The sequence below is a fragment of the Pan paniscus genome, chromosome 15 (assembly GCF_029289425.2).
Source record: "Pan paniscus chromosome 15, NHGRI_mPanPan1-v2.0_pri, whole genome shotgun sequence".
Classification (NCBI taxonomy): Eukaryota; Metazoa; Chordata; class Mammalia; order Primates; family Hominidae; genus Pan; species Pan paniscus.
The window spans coordinates 94,554,133-94,581,132 of record NC_073264.2 but is presented as its reverse complement, the minus strand read 5'-3'; the positions used below and the strand labels follow the sequence as shown (position 1 = coordinate 94,581,132).

Below are 27,000 nucleotides of genomic sequence, written 5' to 3'. Positions count from 1 at the left end.
TCTCGGCCTCCCAAAGTGCTGGGATTACAGGCATAAGCCACCAAGCCTGGCCTTGATTTCTTATTAAGATTGTTTGCTGTTGGCATATAGAAACACTACTGATTTTTGTATGTTGATTTTATATCCAGCAACTTTACTGAATTTACTTATCCATTCATGTTTTTAATATAACATTGTTTATATCGAGGTATGTTCCTTCTGTAAACTAAAAATATAATTCTAAGGCCCCCCCAACCATCTGAATGAACCCCTCCTTTTGGCCAAGGGCATTTCAAAGTTAACCTGAAAAACTGGTTCAGAACGTGATGGGAATGGAGGGGTCAGACATGCCTCATTATGCCCTCCTTCCTTTTGGAATTCAGGAAAGGCCAACCAGCATTCACATCAACACAGACCTTAAGTCTGATAAGAAACACTTATAATCTATTATCTCTGAAGCCAGCTACCTGGAGGCTTCATCTGCATGATAAGCTTTGGTCTCCACAACCTCTTATCATTGTAAACAAGATATTCCTTTCTATTGATTCCAGGTCTTTAGATAATAACAACTCTTTCAATCAATTGCCAATCAGAAAATTTTTAAATCTTCCTACAACCTGGTAACCTGTGCTTCAAGCTATCCCACCTTTCCAGACCAAACCAATGTAAATCTTACAAGTGTTTACTGATGTATTATGTCTCCCTAAAAGGTATAAAAGCAGGCCATACCATAACTACCTTGGGCCCATATCATCAGGACCTCCTGAGGCTGTGTCATGGGTGTGTTCTTAACCTTGGCAAAATAAACTTCCTAAATTGATTAAGACCTGTCTCAGATACTTTTGGGTTCACACTTCTATACCCAGTTTTATAAGAGTTTTTATCATGAAGAGGTGTTGAATTTTATCAAATGCTTTTTCAGCATGAATTGAAATGATCATATGGTTTTTATCCCTCATTCTGTTGATATGATGTCTCACATGATTGATTTGTGTGTATGTTGAACTAACATTGCATCCCTGGGATAAATCACATTTGGCCATGATAAATGTTCTTGTTTTCTTTTTTTTTTTAAGCTATCTCCTACATGAAGGATAATCTTTGTTTAATATGTGTTGTTAAATTTGGTTTGCTAGTATTTTGTTGAGGATTTTTGCATCAATATTCATCAGTGATATTGGCCTATAGTGTCTTTTTTTCTTTTTGATGTTTCTTTGTCTGGTTTAGTATCAGGGTAATATTGGCCTCATAGGATGTATTTGGAAATATTATCCCCTCCTCTACTTTTCCAATATGTTTGAAGAGGACTGGTATTATTCTTTAAATGTCTGGCAGAATTCATCAGTGAAGCCATCAGGTCCCAGGCTTTTCTTTGCCTGGAGACTTTATTATGGCTTCAATCTCACTACTTGTTATTGGTCTGTTCAGGTTTTGGATTTATTCATGGTTCAATTTTAGTAGGTTGCATGTGTCTGGGAATTTATCCATTTCTTCTAGTGTTTCCAATTTATTGGCATATATTAATAGTTCCTCATAGTAGCCACTAAATGATCCTTTGAATTTCTGTGGTATAAGTTGTAATGTCTCCATTTTCATCTCCTATTTTATTTATTTGAGTCTTCCCTCTTTTTTTCTTAGTCTGGCTATAGATTTATCAATTTTGTTTATCTTTTCAAAAAGCCAAATTTTTGTTTCATTGATTTTTATGTTGTTTTCTTCATATTAAATTCATTTATTTTTGCTTTGATCTTTATTATTTCTTTCCTCTAAAAATTTTGGGTTTGGTTTGATCTTGATTTTCTGGTTCTTTATGATGTATTATTAGGTTGTTTATTTGAAGCTTTCTTCTTCCACAATGTAGGCACTTATAGCTGGGAACTTCCATCTTCATACTGCTTTTGCTATATCCCATAGGTTTTGGTATGTTGTGTTGCCATTATCATTTGTTTCAAGAAAATTTTCCATTTCCTTCTTAACATCTTTATTGACTCACTGGTCATTTAGAAGTATATTGCTTAATTTCCACGTTTGTAGAGTTTCCAAAGTTCCTCTTGTTATTGATTTCTAGTTTTATTCCATTGTGTTCAGAGAAAGTGCTTGATATTATTTCAATTTTTTTGATGTTTTAAGACTTGTTTTGTCACCTAATATATGGTCTATCCATGAGAATTATCTATGTGCCAAGGAAAAGAATGTGTATTCTGCAGCTGTTGCATAAAATGTTCTGTAAATATCTACTAGTTCTGTTTGTTCTATAGTGCAGATTAAGTCCAGTGTTTCTTTGTTAATTTTCTGTCTGGAAGATCTGTCCAATGCTGAAAGTGGGGTGTTGAAGTCTTAAGCTATTATTGCATTGAGTTCTATTTCTCTCTTTAGCTCTAATAATATTTTCTTCATATATCTGGGTACTCTCCTATTGAGTACATATATATTTACTATATCCTCTTGCTGAATTGACCCCTTTATCATTATATACTGGCCTTCTTTGTCTCTTATAGTTTTTGTCTTGAAATCTATTTTGTTGAATATAAATATAGCCACTCCTGCTCTTTTTGGTTTCCATTGGCATGGAGTATTGTTTTCTATCCCTTTGTTTTCAGTCGATGTGTGTCTTTATAGGTAAAGTGTGTTTCTTGTAGACAACAGATCATTGGGTCTTCTTTTTTTTTTTTTTATCTGTTCAGCCATTCCATGTCTTTTGATTGGAAAGTCTAGTTAATTTACATTCAATGTTATTATTGATAAGTAAGTACTTACTCCTACCATTTTGTTATTTGCTTTCTGGTTGTTTTGTGGTCTTCGCTTCTTTTCTTCATTCCTGTCTTCCTTTTAGGGAAGATAATTTTCTCTGGTGGTATGATTTACTTATTTTAGTTTTTAAGGGATGAATAATAGAGAGTGATTAGGTTATTTTATTTTATTTAGTTAGTTATTTTTAATTATTTTTTATTCTTTTATAAAGACAGGGTCTCACTATGTTGCCCAAGCTGGTCTGGAACTTCTGGCCTCAAGCAATCGTCTTACCTTGGCCTCCTAAAGTGCTAGTATTACAGGGGTGAGCCACCACACCTGGCCATGATAGCATGATTTAATTTCTTGCTTTTAATTTTTTGTGTATCCTTTGTATGTTTTTTATTTAAGGGTTACCATGAGGCTTACAAATACTATCTTATAACTCATTATTTTAAGCTGATAACAACTTAACACTGTGTGCGTAAGTAAACAAACAAGCAAAAAGAAAACCAATAAAACTCTACACCTTAACTTCATCCCCCTGCTTTTTAACTTTTTGCTGTTTCTATCTTATCATACTGCCTGTTTCTTGAAAAGTTGTAGTTATTATTTTGGATGAGTTCATCATTTAGTCTTTCTAATTAAGAGTGGTTTACAGGCTGGGTACAGTGGTGCTGGCCTGTAATCCCAGCACTTTGGGAGGCTGAGGTAGGTGGATCACGAGGTCAGGAGTTCAAGAGGAGCCTGGCCAAGATGGTGAAACCCCGACTCTACTAAAAATACAGAAATTAGCCAGGTGCAGTGGCAGGTGGCTGTAATCCCAGCTACTCAGGAGGCTGAGTCAGAACAACTGCTTGAACCTGGGAAGTGGAGGTTGCAGAGAGCCAAGATTGCACCACTGCACTCCAGCCTGGGTGACAGAGTGAGACTCCATCTCAAAAAAAAAAAAAAAGGTGTGGAGCCAAGATGGCCAAATAGGAACAGCTCCAGTCTACAGCTCCCAGCATGAGCGACACAGAAGACGGGTGATTTCTGCATTTCCATCTGAGGTACCGGGTTCATCTCACTAGGGAGTGCCAGACAGTGGGCACAGGACAGTGGGTGCAGCGCACCGTGCATGAGCCGAAACAGGGCGAGGCATTGCCTCACTCGGGAAACGCAAGGGGTCAGGGAGTTCCCTTTCCTAGTCAAAGAAAGAGGTGACAGACGGCACCTGGAAAATCGGGTCACTCCCACCCTAATACTGCGCTTTTCCAACGGGCTTAAAAAACGGCGCACCAGGAGATTATATTGCGCACCTGGCTCAGAGGATCCTACGCCCACGGAGTCTCACTGATTGCTAGCACAGCAGTCTCACTGATTGCTAGCACAGCAGTCTGAGATCAAACTGCAAGGCGGCAGCGAGGCTGGGGGAGGGGCGCCCGCCATTGCCCAGGCTTGCTTAGGTAAACAAAGCAGCCAGGAAGCTCGAACTGGGGGGAGCCCACCACAGCTCAAGGAGGCCTGCCTTCCTCTGTAGGCTCCACCTCTGGGGGCAGGGCACAGACAAACAAAAAGACAGCAGTAACCTCTGCAGACTTAAATGTCCCTGTCTGACAGCTTTGAAGAGAGCAGTGGTTCTCCCAGCACGCAGCTGGAGATCTGAGAACAGGCAGACTGCCTCCTCAAGTGGGTCCCTGACCCCTGACCCCCGAGCAGCCTAACTGGGAGGCACCCCCCAGTAGGGGCAGACTGACATCTCACATGGCCGGGTACTCCTCTGAGACAAAACTTCCAGAGGAATGATCAGACAGCAGCATTCGCGGTTCACGAAAATCCGCTGTTCTGCAGCCACTGCTGCTGGTACCCAGGCAAACAGGGTCTGGAGTGGACCTCTAGCAAACTCCAATAGACCTGCAGCTGAAGGTCCTGTCTGTTAGAAGGAAAACTAACAAACAGAAAGGACATCCACACCAAAAACCCATCTGTACCTCACCATCATCAAAGACCAAAAGTAGATAAAACCACGAAGATGGGGAAAAAACAGAGCAGAAAAACTGGAAACTCTAAAAAGCAGAGGGCCTCTCCTCCTCCAAAGGAACGCAGCTCCTCACCAGCAACGGAACAAAGCTGGACAGAGAATGACTTTGACGAGTTGAGAGAAGAAGGCTTCAGACGATCAAACTACTCCAAGCTACAGGAGGAAATTCAAACCAAAGTCAAAGAAGTCGAAAACTTTGAAAAAAATTTAGATGAATGTATAACTAGAATAACCAATACAGACAAGTGCTTAAAGGAGCTCATGGAGCTGAAAGCCAAGGCTCGAGAACTACGTGAAGAATGGAGAAGCCTCAGGAGCCGATGCAATCAACTGGAAGAAAGGGTATCAGTGATGGAAGATGAAATGAATGAAATGAAGCGAGAAGGGAAGTTTAGAGAAAAAAGAATAAAAAGAAACAAACAAAGCCTCCAAGAAATATGGGACTATGTGAAAAGACCACATCTACATCTGATTGGTGTACCTGAAAGTGACGGGGAGAATGGAACCAAGCTGGAAAACACTCTGCAGGATATTATCCAGGAGAACTTCCCCAATCTGGCAAGGCAGGCCAACATTCAGATTCAGGAAATACAGAGAACGCCATAAAGATACTCCTGGAGAAGAGCAACTCCAAGACACATAATTGTCAGATTTACCAAAGTTGAAATGAAGGAAAAAATGTTAAGGGCAGCCAGAGAGAAAGGTCGGGTTACCCACAAAGGGAAGCCCATCAGACTAACAGCGGATCTCTCGGCAGAAACTCTACAAGCCAGAAGAGAGTTGGGGCCAATATTCAACATTCTTAAAGAAAAGAATTTTCAACCCAGAATTTCATATCCAGCCAAACTAAGCTTCATAAGTGAAGGAGAAATAAAATACTTTACAGACAAGCAAATGCTGAGAGATTTTGTCACCACCAGGCCTGCCCTAAAAGAGCTCCTGAAGGAAGCACTAAACATGGAAAGGAACAACCGGTACCAGCCACTGCAAAATCATGCCAAATTGTAAAGACCATCGAGGCTAGGAAGAAACTGGATCAACTAATGAGCAAAATAACCAGCTAACATCATAATGACAGGATCAAATTCACACATAACAATATTAACTTTAAACGTAAATGGACTAAATGCTCCAATTAAAAGACACAGACTAGCAAATTGGATAAAGGGTCAAGACCCATCAGTGTGCTGTATTCAGGAAATCCATCTCACGTGCAGAGACACACATAGGCTCAAAATAAAAGGATGGAGGAAGATCTACCAAGCCAATGGAAAACAAAAAAAGGCAGGGGTTGTAATCCTAGTCTCTGATAAAACAGACTTTAAACCAACAAAGATCAAAAGAGACACAGAAGGCCATTACATAATGGTAAAGGGATCAATTCAACAAGAAGAGCTAACTATCCTAAATATATATGCACCCGATACAGGAGCACCCAGATTCATAAAGCAAGTCCTGAGTGACCTACAAAGAGACTTAGACTCCCACACAATAATAATGGGAGACTTTAACACCCCACTGTCAACATTAGACAGATCAATGAGACAGAAAGTTAACAAGGATACCCAGGAATTGAACTCAGCTCTGCACCAAGCAGACCTAATAGACATCTACAGAACTCGCCACCCCAAATCAACAGAATATACATTTTTTTCAGCACCACACCACACCTATTCCAAAATTGACCACATACTTGCAAGTAAAGCACTCCTCAGCAAATGTAAAAGATCAGACATTATAACAAACTGTCTATCAGACCACAGTGCAATCAAACTAGAACTCAGGATTAAGAAACTCACCCAAAACTGTTCAACTACATGGAAACTGAACAACCTGCTCCTGAATGACTACTGGGTACATAACGAAATGAAGGCAGAAATAAAGATGTTCTTTGAAACCAAGGAGAACAAAGACACAACATACCAGAATCTCTGGGACACATTCAAAGCAGTGTGTAGAGGGAAATTTATAGCACTAAATGCCCACAAGAGAAAGCAGGAAAGATCCAAAATTGACACCCTAACATCACAATTAAAAGAACTAGAAAAGCAAGAGCAAACACATTCAAAAGCTAGCAGAAGGCAAGAAATAACTAAAATCAGAGCAGAACTGAAGGAAATAGAGACACAAAAAAACCCTCGAAAAAATTAATGAGTCCAGGAGCTGGTTTTTTGAAAGGATCAACAAAATTGATAGACTGCTAGCAAGACTAATAAAGAAGAAAAGATAGAAGAATCAAACAGATGCAATAAAAAATGATAAAGGGGATATCACCACTGATCCCACAGAAATACAAACTACCATCAGAGAATATTACAAACACCTCTATGCAAATAAACTAGAAAATCTAGAAGAAATGGATAAATTCCTCGACACATACACCCTCCCAAGACTAAACCAGGAAGAAGTTGAATCTCTGAATAGACAAATAACAGGCTCTGAAATTGTGGCAATAATCAATAGCTTACCAACCAAAAAGAGTCCAGGACCAGATGGATTCACAGCCGAATTCTACCAGAGGTACAAGGAGGAACTGGTACCATTCCTTCTGAAACTATTCCAATCAATAGAAAAAGAGGGAATCCTCCCTAACTCATTTTATGAGGCCAGCATCATCCTGATACCAAAGCCGGGCAGAGACACAACCAAAAAAGAGAATTTTAGACCAATATCCTTGATGAACATTGATGCAAAAAATCCTCAATAAAATACTGGCAAACTGAATCCAGCAGCACATCAAAAAGCTTATCCACCATGATCAAGTGGGCTTCATCCCTGGGATGCAAGGCTGGTTCAATATACACAAATCAATACATGTAATCCAGCATATAAACAGAACCAAAGACAAAAACCACATGATTATCTCAATAGACACAGAAAAGGCCTTTGACAAAATTCAACAACCCTTCATGCTAAAAACTCTCAATAAATTAGGTATTGATGGGACGTATCTCAAAATAATAAGAGCTAACTATGACAAACCCACAGCCAATATCATACTGAATGGGCCAAAACTGGAAGCATTCCCTTTGAAAACTGGCACAAGACAGGGATGCCCTTTCTCACCACTCCTATTCAACATAGTGTTGGAAGTTCTGGCCAGGGCAATCAGGCAGGAGAAGGAAATAGAGGGTATTCAGTTAGGAAAAGAGGAAGTCAAATTGTCCCTGTTTGCAGATGACATGACTGTGTATCTAGAAAACCCCAACGTCTCAGCCCAAAATCTCCTTAAGCTGATAAGCAACTTCAGCAAAGTCTCAGGATACAAAATCAATGTACAAAAATCACAAGCATTCTTATACACCAATAACAGACAAACAGAGAGCCAAATCATGAGTGAACTCCCATTCACAATTGCTTCAAAGAGAATAAAATATCTAGGGATCCAACTTACAAGGGATGTGAAGGACCTCTTCAAGGAGAACTACAAACCACTGCTCAACGAAATAAAAGAGGATACAAACAAATGGAAGAACATTCCATGCTCATGGGTAGGAAGAATCAATATTGTGAAAATGGCCATACTGCCCAAGGTAATTTATAGATTCAATGCCATCCCCATCAAGCTACCAATGACTTTCTTCATAGAATTGGAAAAAACCACTTTAAAGTTCATATGGCACCAAAAAAGAGCCCGCATTGCCAAGTCAATCCTAAGCCAAAAGAACAAAGCTGGAGGCATCACGCTACCTGACTTCAAACTATACTACAAGGCCACAGTAACCAAAACAGTATGGTACTGGTACCAAAACAGAGATATAGATCAATGGAACAGAACAGAGCCCTCAGAAATAACGCCACATATCTACAACTATCTGATCTTTGACAAACCTGAGAAAAACAAGAAATGGGGAAAGGATTCCCTATTTAATAATGGCACTGGGAAAACTGGCTAGCCATATGTAGAAAGCTGAAACTGGATCCCTTCCTTACACCTTATACAAAAATTAATTCAAGATGGATTAAAGACTTAAACGTTAGACCTAAAACCATAAAAACCCTAGAAGAAAACCTAGGCATTACCATTCAGGACATAGGCATGGGCAAGGACTTCATGTCTAAAACACCAAAAGCAATGACAACAAAAGCCAAAATTAACAAATGGGATCTAATTAAACTAGAGAGCTTCTGCACAGCAAAAGAAACTACCATCAGAGTGAAGAGGCAACCTACAAAATGGGAGAAAATTTTCACAACCTACTCATCTGGCAAAGGGCTAATATCCAGAATCTATAATAAACTCAAACAAATTTACAAGAAAAAAACAAACAACCCCATCAAAAAGTGGGTGAAGGACATGAACAGACACTTCTCAAAAGAAGACATTTATGCAGCCAAAAAACACATGAAAAAATGCTCACCATCACTGGCTATCAGAGAAATGCAAATCAAAACCACAATGAGATACCGTCTCACACCAGTTAGAATGGCAATCATTAAAAAGTCAGGAAACAACAGGTGCTGGAGAGGATGTGGAGAAATAGGAACAATTTTACACTGTTGGTGGGACTGTAAACTAGTTCAACCATTGTGGAAGTCAGTGTGGCGATTCCTGAGGGATCTAGAACTGGAAATACCATTCGACCCAGCCATCCCATTACTGGGTATATACCCAAAGGACTATAAATCATGCTGCTATAAAGACACATGCACACGTATGTTTATTGCGGCACTATTCACAATAGCAAAGACTTGGAATCAACCCAAATGGCCAACAATGATGGACTGGATTAAGAAAATGTGGCACATATACACCATGGAATACTATGCAGCCATAAAACATGATGAGTTCATGTCCTTTGTAGGGACATGGATGAAATTGGAAATCATCATTCTCAGTAAACAACCACAAGGACAAAAAACCAAACACCGCATATTCTCACTCATAGGTGGGAATTGAACGATGAGAACACATAGACACAGGAAGGGGAACATCACACTCTGGGGACTGTTGTGGGGTGGGGGGAGGGATAGCTTTAGGAGATATACCTAATGCTAAATGACGAGTTAATGGGTGCAGCACACCAGCATGGCACATGTATACATATGTAACTAACCTGCACATTGTGCACATGTACCCTAAAACTTAAAGTATAATAATAATAAAAAAAAATAAAAGAGTGGTCTACACACCACAGTTACACTGGTATAACACTCTGTGTTTTTTTGTGTACTTAACTATCAGCAGTGAGTTTTATACCTTAAGATGATTTCTTTTTGCTCATTAACATCCATTTTTTTCTGATTGAAGTACTCCCTTTAGCACTTTTTGTAGGACAGGTCTGGTGTTGATGAAATCCCTCAGCTTTTGTTTGTCTGGGAAGGTATTTCTCCTTCATGTTTGAAGGATATTTTCACTGGATATACTATTCTAGGATATATGTATTTTTCCTTCAGCCCTTTAAATATGTCATGCCACTCTCTCCTGGCCTGTAAGGTAACACTGAACTTTGCAAACATAGAGAAAGATATCAACATCCAAGTACAAGAAGGTTATAAGACACCAAGAAGATTTAACCCAAAGAAGACTGCCTCAAGGCATTTTATAATCAAACTCCCAACAGTCAGTATTGGAGGTCTCCATTTTATGTTATTTCTTTATTTTCTCTTGCTGCTTTTAGGATCTTTTCTTTATCCTTGACCTTTGGTAGTTTGATTATTAAATGCCTTGAGGTAGTCTTCTTTGGGTTAAATCTGCTTGGTGTTCTATAGCCTTCTTGAACTTGGATATAGATATCTCTCCCTTAGTTTGGGAAGTTCTCTGTTATTATCCCTTTCAATAAACTTTCTACCCCCATCTCTTTCTCCACCTCCTCTTTAAGGCCAATAACTGTTAGATTTGACCTTTTAAGGCTATTTTCTATATCCTGTAGGCATGCTTCACTGTTTTCTATTTTTTTCTTTTATCTCCTCCATGTATTTTCACATAGGCTGCCTTCAAGCCCACTAATTCTTTCTCCTCCTTGATCAATTGTGCTATTAAAAGACTCTGATGCATTCTTCAGTATGTCAATTGCATTTTTCAACTCCAGAATTTCTGCTTCTTTTTATTTCAATATTTTTGCTAAATTTATCTGACAAAATTCTGAATTCCTTGTCTGTGTTATCTTCAATTTCTTTGAGTTTCCTCAAAACAGCTATTTTGAATTATCTGTCTGAAAGGCAACATATCTTTGCTTCTCCAGGACTGGTCCCTGGTGCCTTATTTAGCTCATTTGATAAGGTCATGTTTTTCTGGATGGTCTTGGTACTTACAGATGTTTGTCTGCGTCTGGGCATTGAAGAGTTAGATATTTATCAGTTTCCTGGTCTGGTCTTGTTTGTATCCATCCTTCTTGGGAAGGCTTTCCAGATATTCAAGAGGACTTGAGTGTTGTGATCTAAGCTGTATCTGCATTAAAGGGCACCCCAGGCCCAGTAATGCTGTGGTTCTCACAGACTCATACAGGTACCACCTTGATTGTCTTGGAAGAGATCTGGAAGAATTCTGTGGATCACAAAGCTGAGACTCTTGTTTTCTTCCCTTACTCTCTGTCAAAAAAATGGAGTCTCTCTTTCTCTGTTCTCAGCTGCCTGGGGCTGGAGGTGGAGTGACACAAGCCCCCACTGTGGTCACCACTACCAGGACTGCACTGGGTCAGCACAGCACTGGGCCTCAACCCAAGGCTAACTATAACCACTACCTGGCTATCACCTTTGTTCCCTCAAGGCCCTGGGGCTCTACAATCAGCAGGCAGGGAAGCCAGCTAGGCTTCTGTCCTTCCCTTCAGGGCAGCAAGTTCCCCCAGGTCCTGGGTGGGTCCAGAGGTGACATCCAGGAGCCAGAGACTAGAGTCAAAAACCTTAGAAATCTAGCTGGTGTTCTATTGTACTGCAGCTAAGATGGCACTCAAATCAGAAGACACAGTCCTTTCCACTCTTCTCTCACCTTTCTAGAGGCAGAGGGGCCTCATCCTGTGGCCAGGATGGGGAGTACTGCGAAGCTACCACCAATACTCCCTTAAGGCCCAAGAGCTCTTCAGTCAGCTTGTAGTGAATGCTGCCTAGCCTGGGACTCACCCTTCGGGGCAATGCGCTCCCCTCTGACTCAGGGTAGACCCAAAAATGCCATCCAGGAGTCAAGACCTTGAACTGGGGACCCCAAGAGCCTGCTTGGTGCTCTATTCCCCTGTGGCTGAGCTGGTACATATGGAGCAAGCCAAAGTCTGCTTTTCTTTTTCCTCCACTTTCCTCAAGCAGAAGGAGTCTCTCCCCATAGCCACCACAGCTAAGAATGTGCTGAGTCTCACCTGAAGTCAGAAAATCTCAGAGTTTCACCTACGGCCCACAGTGTATTTCCTGGGCATCACTGTTGGTTATTCAAGGATCAAAGGCTCTTTAGTTAGCAGACAATGGGTACTGCCAGGACTGGGTCTTTCCCTTCAAGGCAGCAGGTTCCCTTCTGGCCCAAGGTGTGCTAGAAATATAATCCAGGAGCCTAGAGAGGGGGCCTCATTACTTTGACCATTGTCCTATTCTACTGTGGCTGAGCTGGTATCCAATATGCAAGACAAAGGCCTCTTTACTCTTCTCTCTCCTCTCCTCTCCTCACGTGGAAGGAAGGGACCTCTTTTGAAGCCATGAGCTGTGCAGCCTGGGGTTGTGGGAGGGGTGGCACAAACACTCCCCTAGCTGCCCCAGCTGGTGTCTCAGTAAGTGGCATGTCCCCCAAGTCCACTGGCTCTGATACCAGTTCAGCACTAGGACTCACCCAGGAGTTCCTTGTAGCCTAGGGTGCCTTTCAAGTTTAATGAGGGTCCCAGAGCACTCCATCCCTAGGTGGCAAGACTTGCCAGAACTAAAGTTCAGACCGCTGGGATAGGTGATTCCCCTCTGGCTAGGGCTGGTTTAAATACTCCCTCTGTGGGCAGACGTCAGCTGAGTTCAGCCTGGTATTGCTTTTTGCTATGACAGGGCAGAACTAAGTTTCATGTAATGTTTCACAATTGCTGCACTCACCCACTCCCAAGTGTCCAGATTCTCTCTCCCTGCCACACAGCCACTGCTAGGTGAGGGAGGAAGGGTGGTGTCAGTGATTCAAAACTCTTTTCTACCCTCTTCAATGCCCCTTTCAGTGATATGAAGTTAAAACCATATATTGTGAGTGATCACCTAATTTTTGGTTCCTATGCAGGTGCTTTTTGTGGATAAATAGTTGTTAAATTGGTGTCTTTATTGGGGGACTGATTGGTGAAGCCTCTATTCAGCCATCTTACTCCACCCCTTCTACTCATGTAAATTTTAGAATCAATTTATCAAATTATATTTTAAAACCTTTTGAAATTTTGACTGGAATTGCACTGAATGTATGAAGTAATTTAGAGATAATTTATATCTTGACTGTTTTTATTCATAGGAATGATGTCTCTTTCCATGTATCTAGATATTTTATTTTTTATATATGTTTCCATTTATTTGTTTATTTTACAGACAGGGTCTTGCTCTGTCACCCAGGCTGTAGTGCAGTGGTGCTATCATACTTCAGTGCAGCCTCAAACTCCTAGCCTCATGCAATCCTTCTACCTCAAAAGTAGCTGGGACTACAGGAGCATGCCATCAGACCTGGCTAATTTATTTTTATTTTTTGTAGAGACGGAGGTCTCACTATGTTGTCCAGGCTGGTCTCAAATTCCTGGCCTCAAGTGATTTTCCTGCCTTGGCTTCCCAAAGCACTGGAATTATAGGTATGAGCCACTGCACCTGGCTATACCTAGCTTTTCAATAATATGCTGTAGTTTTCTTCATAAGAGTCTTGAACACCTTTTGTCAAATTTATTTATAAGTACCTTATAATTTTATTGCTATTTTGAATGGAATATTGTTTCATATTATATTTCAAATTAATTATTATTGAGATACAGAAAGAATATTGATTTTAGGTTGATCTTATATCTAACAACCTTGCTAATCTCTCTTATCAGTTCTAATACTTTGTAGATTCTCCAAAATGTTCTACATAAACAAACTTAGCATCTACAAATAATGAGAGTTTTGACTTGCACTTACAATTATTATAATTATTATTCAATCTTACTACATTGGATAAGATCTCCAGAACAATGCTGAATAAAAGCAGTATAGTGAATCCTTTCTTTATTCCTAATTTTATTGACAAAGTGTTTAAAATTCATCACTAAATTTGTTATGCTTATTGTAGGATATTTTTATAGATGTGGTTGAAGAAGTTTCCTTCTATCATATTTAGCTAAGAGTTTTTAGTGATAAAATTTTATTGCATTTTAAAATAAAGGTTTTATTAGGCAGATAGTACAGAGTTAGTACAGAGTTCCCATATACCCTCTCTTCCCCTCCCACATCACATACACCAAGTTTTTCCCATTACTAACATCTTGCTTTAATGTGGTACATTTGTTATAATTGACGAACCAGTATTGATATGGTATTTTTATTTTTACACTTTGTGGGGTTTTTTTAAGACAAGATCTCACTCTGTTGCCTAGGCTAGAATGCAGCGGTGCAAACATAGCTCAATGCGGCCTTGGCCTTCTGGGCTCAAGCAATCTTCCCGCCTCAGCCTCCTGAATAGCTGGGACCACAGGCGTGCACCACCATGCACAGTTGGTTTTTTATTTTTTGTAGAGACAGGGTCTTTTTATGTTGCCTAGGTTAGTCTTGAACTCCTGTGCTCAGGTGAGCTTCCCACCATGGCCTCCCAAAGTACTGGAATCACAGGCATGAGCCACTGCACCTGTTCTTATTATGGTATGATTAACCAAAGTCCATAGTTTACTTCAGGCTTCACTCTTTCATCAGTACAATTTTAGAGATAAGCCAGTCAAAGGTATTCTTCATCTTTCTTAGTGTTTTCTATTTCTAGCGTTTCCTTTAGATTCTTTTAGAGCTTCCATCTCTCTACTTATATTACTCGTGTGTTCTTCTTTGCTGTCCACTTTCTCTATTAGAGCCCTTAGCATATTAATCATAGTTATTTTAAATGCCCAGTCTAATCATTCCAAAGTTTCTACCCTATTCGAGTCTGGTACTGATGCTTGCTTTGTCTTTTCAGACTGTGTTTTTTCTTGCCATTAATTATGCCTCGTAATTTTTTGTTGAAGACCAGACATAATGCATTGAGTAATAGTAACTGTAGGTATACAGGCCTTTATTGTGCAGTTTTATGTTTATTTGGCTGAGAGTTAGGCTGTGCTTAATGTTGGCTGTAACTGTAGGTGTCAGAGCCTTCAATTTCCTCTAGTGCTCTTGTTTTGTCTCCTTGTTCAATTTGAGTTTCCCTAAAAATGCCTTCTTAAATAGTCTGCGTCTTTCATCTCTCTTCCTTGTGATCTTATGTTATTATGCTAGAGCCCTGTTGATGTGGTAGTAAGGTACTGGGGAGGAGAAGCATTCTATAATCTTATAATTAAATCTCCAGTTTTTTTAATGGGCCAAATTTTCTGGACTGAGACCTTCCAAATAGTTTCTTACCTTTTTTTCCCCTGTGTTTCTGTGAGACGGAAAAACTAGAGTGCACTCCAATTATCTGATCGCCCTTCTCCTAACACAGATAAGGCCTGGTAGTTTCCTTTAAGGACAGGCCTTTGTTAGAGAGAACAGATGTATTTTCCTCTCCCCCTGCCAGAGGCATGAGATTTTTCTCAGCACTTTATCATGAGAACCTGGTGGGGCTCCTAGAGATAAAACTTATGAAAGTGGGTGTCCTCCCCACAAGTCTAGGCCCTCAGGAGTTTTTATGTCTCAAGTTAGTCCACACTCAGCCTCCAGCAATGTGTCAATTATTGTTTAAGTGTTTCTATCAGGTATTGCATTTAGAGGCTTCTGCTCCCTGTAACCTGTGATTCTCTGTATTTGCCTATCTCTCTAGTTTGGGGGGTTGTGGTGTAATGAGTTGAATAGTATCCCCCCAAAATGTATGTCTATCAAGAACCTCAGAAGGTGACCTTATTTCGAGATAAGGTCTTTGCAGATGTAATCAAGTTAAGATGAGCTCATACTGGGTTAGAGTGGGCCTTAAATCTAATAACTGGCACCCCATAAAAAGAGAGGAGATGCAGAGACACACACAGGAAATAAGTTCATGGAAAGATGAAGGCAGAAATTGGAGTGATGCAGCTACAAACCAAGGAATACCAAGATTGCTGGGAGCCACCAGAAGCAAGGAAAAAATGAAGAATTCCTCCCTAGACTATCTAGGGCTTCCATCTGCTGACGCCTTGATTTTGTTTAGACTTCTAGCCTCCAGAACTAGAACAGAATAAATTTTTGTTGTTTTAAGCCACCTAGTTTATAGTACTTTGTTATAGCCGCCTAGGAAACTAATATATGCAGTTCACCTTCTGATCCCTATTATCTGATAGATCTAAGAAAAGTTGCAGAGTTTCAGTTTCTCCCTTATTATGAGATGAGTGATAACTTCCAAGCTCTTTGTGTGTTAGAGCAGAACCCAAAAGTTTGTACTGAGTTTTAATCAATCATCTTTTAGGATGATCATAAGGTTTTCTGTCTGTTAGTAAGATGTATTATATTATTAGATTTTCTTGTTTCCTTGTTTTCTTTTTAGAGACAGGATCTCACCTTGTTGGCCAGGCTGGAGTGCCAAGGCATGATTATAGTTCACTGTGGCCTCAAGCTTCTGGGCTCAAGTGATCCTCGCACCTCACCCTCCCAAGTAGCTGGGACTACAGGCACATGTTACCATGCCTGACTAATTTTCTTTTCCTTTTTTTTAAAGATATGGGGTCTCACTATGTTGCCTAGGCTGGTCTCAAACCTCTGGACTCCAGAGATCCTCCTGCCTAAGACCCCCAAAGTGCTGGAATAACAGGCGTGAGCCACCATGCCCAGCTCATTAATAGATTTTCTAAAGAATCCTCACATCCCAGAAATAAACTTGATCTTAATATACTATTTTTTCTTAACACTGCTGAATTTGCTGTGTTAATTTTTTTTCTAGAATTTTTGCACCTATGATGGAAAGTGACATTGTTTAACAATTTTCTCATCCAATTATAGTATCAAAGCTATAGTAGCCTGTAAATGAACTGAATGGATCTCCTTCTTTGTCTAATCTCAGTTTATATAAAATAGGGATTAACTATTCCTTGGTAGTTTAGGTGTATGGTGATCAGCCATCCTGTCTACCCAGGACTGTCCCAGCTCAGCATTAAAAATCAATGTCCCAGGAATCACAAGTCCTGGACCAACCAGGAGAGTTGGTCACCTTAGTAGATGAAACTCCGCTGGTATCTTCTGATATTGGGGAAAGTAGTGGAGAGATTACTCTCCTGCTCTTCTATTTCTAGTTTCTTGAGTTAAACATTTAACTATTTTTAAATGTTCTTAACAAGTGCATTTACTTTCCAGTGTCACCTTAGCTGTATGCATTTCAAATTACATTTATTGTCATTTGATTCTGAATATTTTTGTAATTGGCATTGTGAATTCCTCTTTAAATCAAACATACAGAATTTTCTTACCATCTTTTTCTTGTGGATTTCTAAACTGTAGCCAGCAAATATGACCTTAATAACATTAGTTCTTTGAATTTTGAGACTTCTTTTATAACATGGAAAGGTGATCAATTTTTGTAATGTTCTCAGATTACTTGAAGCATTTATATTCTTTGTTTGTTGGAAAAGAGGGTTACTTTTGTTAACTTTGGATAGAAATTTTTTATATTTTGTTAATTTTTTATATGCTTGACTTAGTTTCTCTCACTTTGTGGTTTTTATTCATTTCTCCTTGTAATTCTGTCAGTTTTTAGTTATTGATATAACATTCACAATATCATATATAATATTTAAAGGTTATGTTATTTAGAGTAAACATAATTGTTACATCTTCTTGTGGATTTTTTTTTTTTTTTTTGAGATGGAGTTTTGCTCTTGTCACCCAGGCTGGAGTGCAATGGTGTGATCTTGGCTCACTGCAAACTCCGCCTCCCAGGTTCAAGCGATTTTCCTACCTCAGCCTCCCGAGTAGCTGGGATTACAGGTGCCCGCCACCACACGCAGCTAATTTTTGTGCTTTTAGTAGAGAAGGGGTTTCACCACGTTGGCCAGGCTGGTCTCGAACTACCGACCTCAGGTGATCCGTCCGCCTCGGCCTCCCAAAGTGTTGGCATTACAGGCATGAGCCACCCCTCCCGACTCTTCTTGTGGATTTTTAAAATTAATATATTGCAGCCTCATTTATTCTTTCAAATGATTTTGCCCTAAATTCTAATTTCCAATACATATCTATATAAGCTTCTTAAAATTAGTGTTTTCATTAGAGTTGGCTTTGTATATAATAATTTTCCATCCCTTTATGTTTATCTAGCCTATGTGGTTTTAAGCTTGTCTCCTTTAAGAAGCAAATAGCCAAATTTTATTTTTTACTCAATCTGCTCTCTTTCATTAAGAGAGGAGTTGAATCTTTTTATGTTTATTCTGATATACTTAAGCTTATATTTCATATCTTATTTTATATAGTTTTTACTGCCCTTTTTTCTCCTTTTCTCCCATCTTACTTTTAATATAAATTTTTCTGTAATCTCTCCTTTTCCCCCTGCTCATTTGAAAAATATGGATTGTGTTTCTATGTTTTACTGATTACATATATATTATATTACAATAATATATAATATGTATATTTTTATATATATATATATATATATATATATATATATATATTTTTAGAAGGTCTCACTCTGTCATTCAGCCTGAAATGCAGTGGTGTGATCATAGCTCACTGTGGCCTTGAACTCCTGGGTTCAAGCAATCTTCCTTCCTCAGCCTCCCAAGTAGCTGGGACTACAGGTACATGCCATCATGCCTGGCTAATTTTTTTTTTTTTTTTTTTTGTAGAAACAGGGTCTCACTATGTTGCCCAGGGTCACATTTTTTAAATGAAATGTTTGTGAATTTTTTAACAAATTCTAAAACTATTCAATATTTCAATCCTCTTCCCAACTGAATACAACTCCCCATTTTGTTACTGTTACTTAGAGTTTCAGTTTGCCTTTAAAAATAAAACTCACCATTCTCTTGGTCAACAGCTAATTAAATTTACCAACGCATTTTATCAATTTCTGTGCTCACAATTATTTCTTGCACACCATCCCTTCTCCTGGGTTTACTTTTCTTTCTTACTGAAGTGTATCATTGATTATTTGTTTCCAAAAAGTTATACAGCTAGAAAACAGTCTTACTCTTTCTTTATGTATCTGCAAATGTTTTTTGCCCACACTGTTAGGTGGTATTTAAGTGGATATAAGAGTCTAGCTCACTCCATCTCAAAAAAAAAAAAAAAAGATTCTAGCTCAAAGTCTTTTTCACTTCAACACTTTCAAGATGATATTTCATTGTTTTCTGGGATCCTTTACTGGTGAAAAGTTACCTGTCACTCCAATTGCCTTTTTATAAAGTAATCTGATTTTTTGGTGCTTCTTCTTGTGGTTGATAAAAAAAAATTTTTAATCCGCTTTTTCCCTCTCTGGTAGCATTAGAACACTGTATTGATCATCAGTGTTCTGCAAATCTACCATGATGTGTCCTCATGTAGATTTATTTTATGCTGTTTGGTGTTGGAAACGCACTTTCTATCTGAGGACTCATGGCTTTTGTAATGCTGAAAAACTGTCAATATCTCTTGTGAAAAGAAAATAAATCTCAGGACCCCAAAATCACTAAGCTAAAGGGAAAGGTTAAGCAGGGAACTGCATCAGGCAAACCTGCCTCCCATTTTATTCCTAAATGAGATGGCTGCAAAGATAAAAAAGCTGTCTACTTCCCTCACAATTTTCCCACAAAGAAATTCCTTGTGGACCTAAAGATCTTTACCCTAAAACAGTCCTGCTGAATTTCACCTTGGCAATGTAAATTCATAGCTTATCTTCACAGCTGCAGGACAAAGGACAGAACTCAAAGTCATCCCTCTGCTTACACGAGAAAAATGCATATCTGATTGCTTCCTCTGTCCTATTGTTTATGTAAAAATGCAGATTCGCTGAGCCAGACTAAGGCATAAGTGACTATTCCTTTACCCCCCTCTCACATGTAAATTGACTACTCAGTGAAAGGCTGACCAAAGACTCAAGAGAATGCAACCATTTGTCTCCTACCTATCTATGACCTGGAAGCCCCACTCCCACCTGCCATTTTGAGTTGTCGTGACTTTCTAGACAGAACCAATGTACATCTTACACATATTAATTGATGTCTCATGTCTACCTAACATATATAAAACCAAGCTGTGCCTCAACCACCTTGGGCACACGTCATCAGGACCTGTTGAGGCTGTGTCATGGGTATGTCCTTAACCTTGGCAAAACAAACTTTGTAAATTGCTCAGCAGAGACAGCAGAGAAGAAATATCTGCCAGTGGGAACCACAAGTATATGAGTCTACTTTTGGTTCACACTCTCACATATTTCTTCTCTACTGTCTCCTCCCTTTTCTTCTGGAAATTCTATTTGATATTAATATTTCAGAACCTCTAATTCTATCTATATCTCTTACTTGCTTGTTCATATTTCTTATCTCCTCACCTCTCATGACACATTCTGAGTGAATTCCTCAGAACTAGCTCTCAATTCACTGATTGTCTTTGTGTCCAATCCCGTGTGTATCCCAATTAATGTTTCATTTCAATGGTGTATATATTTCATTTTCACATATTTAATTATATTTTTTCATATCTACCTCTTCTCAGTTCATATCTGCTTCATTTTTGTTTATAATTTTTTCCTCCTTATGCATTTTATTCCTTCATTCAATACCAAATATACTTTAGTTTTAGGGTTTTTGACAGTTTGTTTCATAAAAATAATTTTATTTACAGTGCATTCACGGTCTCATAATTTTTTATGCTGGTTTTTTTTTTTTCTTTTCTTTTCTTTTCTTTTTTTTTGAGACAGAGTCTCACTCTGTCACTCAGGCTGGAATGCAGTGGTGCAATCTCAGCTCAGTGCAATCTCCGCATCTTGGGTTCAAGCAATTCTCCTGCCTCAGCCTCCCAAGTAGCTGCAATACAGGCATCCACTACCACACCCAGCTAATTTTTGTATTTTTAGTGGAGATGGGGTTTCACCATATTGGCTAGGCTGATCTCAAACTCCTGACCTCTGGTGATCCGCCCACGTTGGCCTCCCAAAGTGCTGGGATTACAGGCATGAGCCACCACACCCAGCCTATGCTGTATTTCTTACCATTACATTACATTGTGGAATCTTGAAATGGATACATCCTGCGTGAGAGGCTTTTGTTCTTATTTCATTTTCTCTCTCTTCTATTCCCTTATGCTCACTCTTCCCTTTCTAACAGTTTGTGGTTTGTCTGTTTGTTTCTACCTAACTCTCTGGACAACCAGTCCAGAACTAGACCTTATATACTAGCAGATAAGGATGTCAAACAGAGATATCACTAATCCAGTCACAAGACATTGGGCAATTTGATTCAGTCTGAGTCTCAAGGCTGTATCTATAGCTATCTGAATCTCTAGGCTGACAGCGTGTTCTAAGCTGTAGGTATCCCAAGAAGGAGCCAACAACAATTTTCTTCAGACTCTTTTCTTGAGGTGGAGTGGGGCTGGGGCTAGCAGGAGACTTCAAGCAGTAAATGTGGCTCTAGTTCCTGTCTTACAAAGAGCACTACTCAAACCTGAAATGCGTTGTCTGCTTTCAGCCTGGAGTCCAGAGGCTTGTGGCATCAACCCTACTCATAAATTTGCATTTCTGTTCAGTTTCTGGTACAGATTGATATTTACCTTGTTTTAAACTCTGTGATGATTTATCTATCATTACTGTGAGTTAAAGGCTCAAAACATGTACATGCTGCCACCTTGGGCAAGTAGTATCTGCCTAGTTCTTCATCTTTTGTATCCTACCCCTCAAAAACTGTGAGTTGTTTATCAAAGCTTTGTCCTTGGAATTTTCATCTTTTTTCTAAGATCTGTCTCTCTTTGGAAATTTTATCTACTCCTGTGCTTCGACAACAATTTACATGTTGAAGATTATCAAATTTTTTAAAAAAATTTTTGTCCCAACCACTCTGCCAAGATTCAAGCTCACATTTTTAACTGTTTAATAGATGTCTATATCTGGATGCCCCACTAATACCTTAAACTCAGCATACATAAACCATGCACTATTTTCCTATCCCCATCAACACCTCTTCCTGATTTTATTTCTCATAATGAAGGTATCATTCTCACTATCACTGTTATCCAGACTTGAATTCTCAATGTTGTCTTATTCTCCCATCTGCTTCATCCGTATCATCTAATCAGGCTTCAAGTCCTGTCTTGTCTCTTTCAGAATCATCCCTGAATTCATTTCTTTCTTTCCATATTTTTTGCCATAACACTAATTCATTTCTTCTTGATCTCACATCCGAATCATTGAAATCCCTTCCATGATGGTTTCCTGGGTACTGCTCTCACTCCACTCTCAGCTTTTCTTCATTCTGCTCCCAGCATGATTTAGAGTAAGCACCCTAAAGCGATATGCACCGTAGACCCCAGTGCCCTGTGCTGTAATCAAACTTATCCTTGTGCCTTCCTCGTCATTAAGCCTTTATTCACGTCATCCCTTCCCTACATTTTTACCTTAAAAGCCTGTCTTTATTCTGCTAAATTACTACTTTATCCATGAATTCTTCTCTAATTAATTCACTCAGAGGAATTTTCCCCTTCATCTGAACTCCCAGGATGCTTTCCTGAACCATTCATGTGGCACTTATCTGCTAATTTATACCATATTTAACTACTACTGTCAGCTCCTTGGGGATGGGGGTCAACTACATAACCCACATCAACCTTAAAACAAAGTCATGCCCACAAGAAGAGTAAAAAGAATAGAACCTTTGAGATAAACTGTTATTCATTTCTTGACTCTGCCATTGATTGACTTGGGACATGTTAAATTTTTCTAAGTATTAAACCTGTCAAATACCATGCATGATACTCCCTTAGTTTCTTCTCAGGTAAACCATCCCAAAACAGCCCCCGCTAAAGGAGCATAAAATATTTCTCCCAAAAACATTCTCTCTCACAAACATAAACAAAAAAGTAGAAGAATCAGCCAGTTGGTCATAGGAAGAGGAGAACACAGATATATTAATGGCAAATAGGGATACCTGAGTTGGGTCAATGATGGATAACATGCAGATCCATTGACTCTGCTTCTAAAGTCCCTAAAACTCCCAGGACTATGAATGAGTTTCCGTTCCAGGTTCTATCTCAGGCTGTCATGGGTCCCATTAATCCTGTGGCCTAGTAATTAAGCTTTTCCCAGATAACCATTAAGGATAGCTGCTTAATGAATATCCTGTTTTCTATACACACACGTATATATGCAGGAAATCTACACATAGGAGATTGGCAATGCAAAGGAAGAACCCCAACTAACATCTGAACTTCCCTCACAATAAACCCTCTACTACTTGTGGTGAATTTTGGTCCCATGACAAGGAAAGGGACCAGCTATTAATAAAATACCAAATCTCTGTATCTATCAAATTGGATTCTTGATGGCAACCTCCAAAGGTCAGATGAGAGGATTAAATGAAATCCACATATAAAGTGCTTGGCACAGTGCCTGGCACATATTAAGGATCTAATAAAATTAAGCCTCTTTTCTCCTCAAAAATAGAATGGGAAGGATAAAAGAAAAATGGGTGGAAAAAAAGAATGACTGTAAGAACTGACCTACCATTAATTAATGCTGTGTATCTTCAATAGTGCCCAGCAATCATTTCAGTTATGTCTTTTTGATTCCCTAGTAGTCTTACATAATTGTGCTCTGGGGAATTCCTATTTAAAAATTTTCTTATTCCCAAATTATATTTCAACAAGAAATTTGATGTGACCAAAATGAGTTCCCATGCGATATGGTTTGGCTGTGTCCCCACCCAAATCTCATCTCAAACTGTAATCCCCATGGGTTGAGGGAGGGGCCTGTAATCCCCACATGTAGAGGGAGGGAGGTGTTTGGGTCATGGGGGCAGTCTTCCTCATGCTGTACTTACTCATTATAGTGAGTGAGTTCTCACAAGATCTGATGATTTTATAAGTGTTTGACAGTTCCTCCTTCACATGCTCACACTCCCTCCTGCCACCTTGTGAAGAAGGTGTTTGCTTCCCCTTCTGCTGTGATTGTAAGTTTCCTGAGGCCTCCCCAGCCATGCAGAACTGTGAGTCAATTAAACCTCCTTTGTTTATAAATTACACAGTCTCAGGTAGTATCTTTATAGCAGCATGAGAATGGACTAATACACCATGTTTACCCCAACACACACCATTCCATTTCATACTCATTTCTTCCCTCTTGTCTGTGGGTACATGCCACAGTCCTTTAACCTCTTGCCTAGCTAAACCCTACATATTATTCAAAGAGCAGTTTTTCCTCCTACATAAAGACCTTCCTGGATACTGCAGCTGTTACAGACTTTCTTCTTCTCTAAAACCCTTCTGTGTTTGTAGATTACAACATTCAGGAAAATCCTAAACTGTCTTGGCATTATTTAATCCTTCACCATGGGGTTTGCCTTGACAATCAAAATACAAATGGCTAGCCTGAAGCAACTCTGATAAGCTGCAATGCCTGCCCCACACTGTCCCAGGAAAATGCAATGGACATCAGATAAACAGAGTTCTCTGGACCAGTGTGCTCCTCATAGTCTGTCCTGAACCAATTGCCTGGGCCTGTTAATGTGATTGTGCTCTCCCAATTCCTCTATATAGTCTTCTGTTTCTGCCTACATTGTGCCCTTCCAAATTTAGCACAATATTATAATCAAGGCTCCAAACTTGTTTCTTCTCTATAATGTTGCCTCTTCTCTATCCTGAATGCCTTACTTCAACTTTCCTTGGCTTATTATCCTCCTGGTCACACTCAGTCTTGTGCTCAGGGCAACATCCCACCTGGCTGGCTTATCCCTATCCTGTAGGTATTACCAAATCACAAGACCCTTGTGGCACATACACATAAACTCTTATGCTTCAATATACCTATATCTTGTAAAACAGAACAGCCAGACTTTTTTTCTAGTGAAGTACTACTACACAACCAAGCTCTTAATAATTACGGAGAAGACATCATTGAAAATGGTGGAGTAAGGACCTCTGAAATTCTCCATAAAAGGAAAGAGAAAACTGGCAAAATTTGTCAAAATCAACATGTCAGAACTTGAAATTGACTAAGGGCTTGCAGCAATTCAGACATCATTTATTCACTCAACAAAAATGGCTGCATCTTGTTAAGAACAAAATTTTGTGGGTTTTTTAAAAATTTGAGACAGGAATCTCACTATATTGTCCAGGCTGGTCTCAAACTCCTGGCCTCAAGTGATCCTTCTGCTTCAGTCTCCCAAGTAGCTGGAATTCCAGGTGCACACCACCATACCTGGCCAAAAAAAAAAAAAAAAATGACTCCAACCATTGTTCTAAGGATGAGAATGGAATAGGGGACACTCTTAGCTATGATCAAAGATCTGTTTTTCCTTTTTGAAACAGAATCTCACTGTGTTGCCCAGGCTCATCTCAAACTCCTGGGTTCAAGCAGTCCTCTTGCCTCAGCCTCCCAAGTAGCTAGGATTACAGGCAGGAACCATAGGGCCCAGGTTGTAGCATTTTAATTTTCCCTAGTCCCATCCCACACTCTCCAGATACACTACAGCCTTGGAAATTAACAGACTGCATTTGCAGTGAAAATTAGAAGCTGGAAACCACTGGAGAGGACAAGATCAAGTTGGGGTTTCTTTAAAGCCCTATTCCTAAAGGAATTGCCATTATTCAATCTGTCTGGTAGTTCCCTGGAAGATCTCACTTCCAGAAATTCAGATAAGTTGTCTGAATTTTACCCGACAGGGAGTTTTCCAAAGTGACAATTCAAAAGGGCTTTACCCAGGGCATTTGTCAAAAACAAATAAGTCAACTGTTTAAATTCATACCTGGCTTGTCAGATGGTAGTGGGTTATCAGAACTTATTAACATTAGTGTCACTAAAGTTGGTATATAACCGCCTGCTGCTAAATTTGACTGGCTTTTAAAAATAAAAAATAAACAAATAAATTCATAACTGCCTGATGAGGTGGAAAACAGGACAAACAATGGACTAAACAAAAAGCTTAAAGGGAAACAATAGAAAACAAGATGTCCTAGGCTTTTTGAAATGTTTTGAAATATTCCTAGGAACCTAGATGACCACACACATATATATGCCTGTGCCCATACTCAGTGGTGACTGACAACATGATAAGAAAATCTGAGAAGGCCCTAAGCTCTCACATCTGGCTTGAGGAATTGCATAAGCAGAAAGTGAGGGCCAAGACAGAGCTGTCAATTGCTTGGCTGAGAGTTGAAAGCATGCCACAACACACACACACACACACACACACACCCTTTGCAAAGACTCGGAGATTTATTGGTTCTAGGCAATCAAGAAAGTCTTCATCCAATAATTAGCTGACCACTAAGCTAACCAAGCAGAGACTTCAATAGCCACATAGAATATAGATGTTACAGCAATAATTGAGAAAAGTCACTAAACAAACACACTAAAACAAACAGTAGCAACAAGAAACCCTGAGGTGGGGGAAGAAAATCTGACTTCCAGAACTACTATACTACTTAAAATGTCTAGCTTTCAACAAGAACAATAAAAAGACTATAAGAACAGTAAAAAAATAAGAAAGTATGGGCCATACGTAAGGAAAAAAAGCAATCAACAGAAACTGACTCTAAGAAATCCCAGATACTGGACTCACTATACAAAGACTTCAATAATCTATTTTAAATATATTCAAAGAACTAAATCATATCTAAAGGATTAAAGGAAAGTATGAGAATCATGTCTCACTAAATAGAAAATATCAACTTATTGGTTCTAGAAATAGACATTTTAAAGAGATAGACTTTAAAAAAAAAAAACAAAGAAAAATTCTGGAGTTGAAAATAACAAAAACTGAAAGGAAAAATCCACAAGACAATCTCAACAGAAGATTTCAGCAGACAGAAAAAAAAAATCAATGAACTTGAAAACAGGTCGATTGAGAGTGTCTAGTCTGTGTAACACAAAAAAAGAAAGAATGAAGAAAAATGAACAGCGCCTCAGACATATGAGACATCAAGCATGCAAACATATGCATAATAAGAGTCCTAGAAGGAGAGGAGCAAGAGAAAGGTACAGAAAGAATATTTGAAGAAATATTTGCCAATAATTTCCCCAAATGGAGACAAAACATTAATCTTCACATCCTCAAACTCCAAGT

General features: G+C 39.1%; 2 protein-coding genes across 3 annotated transcripts in view; both read right to left on the bottom strand.

Annotated features, from left to right (window-relative positions):
* Window positions 1-25,380, bottom strand: part of UNC79 (unc-79 homolog, NALCN channel complex subunit) — a 310,032-nt gene extending 284,652 nt beyond the window's left edge. For both annotated transcript variants that reach the window (XM_055097973.2, XM_063596389.1), the window contains exon 1: window positions 25,039-25,380. The gene's annotated coding sequence lies outside the window, so the exon portion shown is untranslated. The remainder of the gene's footprint in view (window positions 1-25,038) is intronic.
* Window positions 9,269-27,000, bottom strand: part of LOC100984553 (cytochrome c oxidase subunit 8C, mitochondrial) — a 78,050-nt gene continuing 60,318 nt past the window's right edge. The window contains exon 3 of the mRNA XM_003832798.5: window positions 9,269-25,133. The gene's annotated coding sequence lies outside the window, so the exon portion shown is untranslated. The remainder of the gene's footprint in view (window positions 25,134-27,000) is intronic.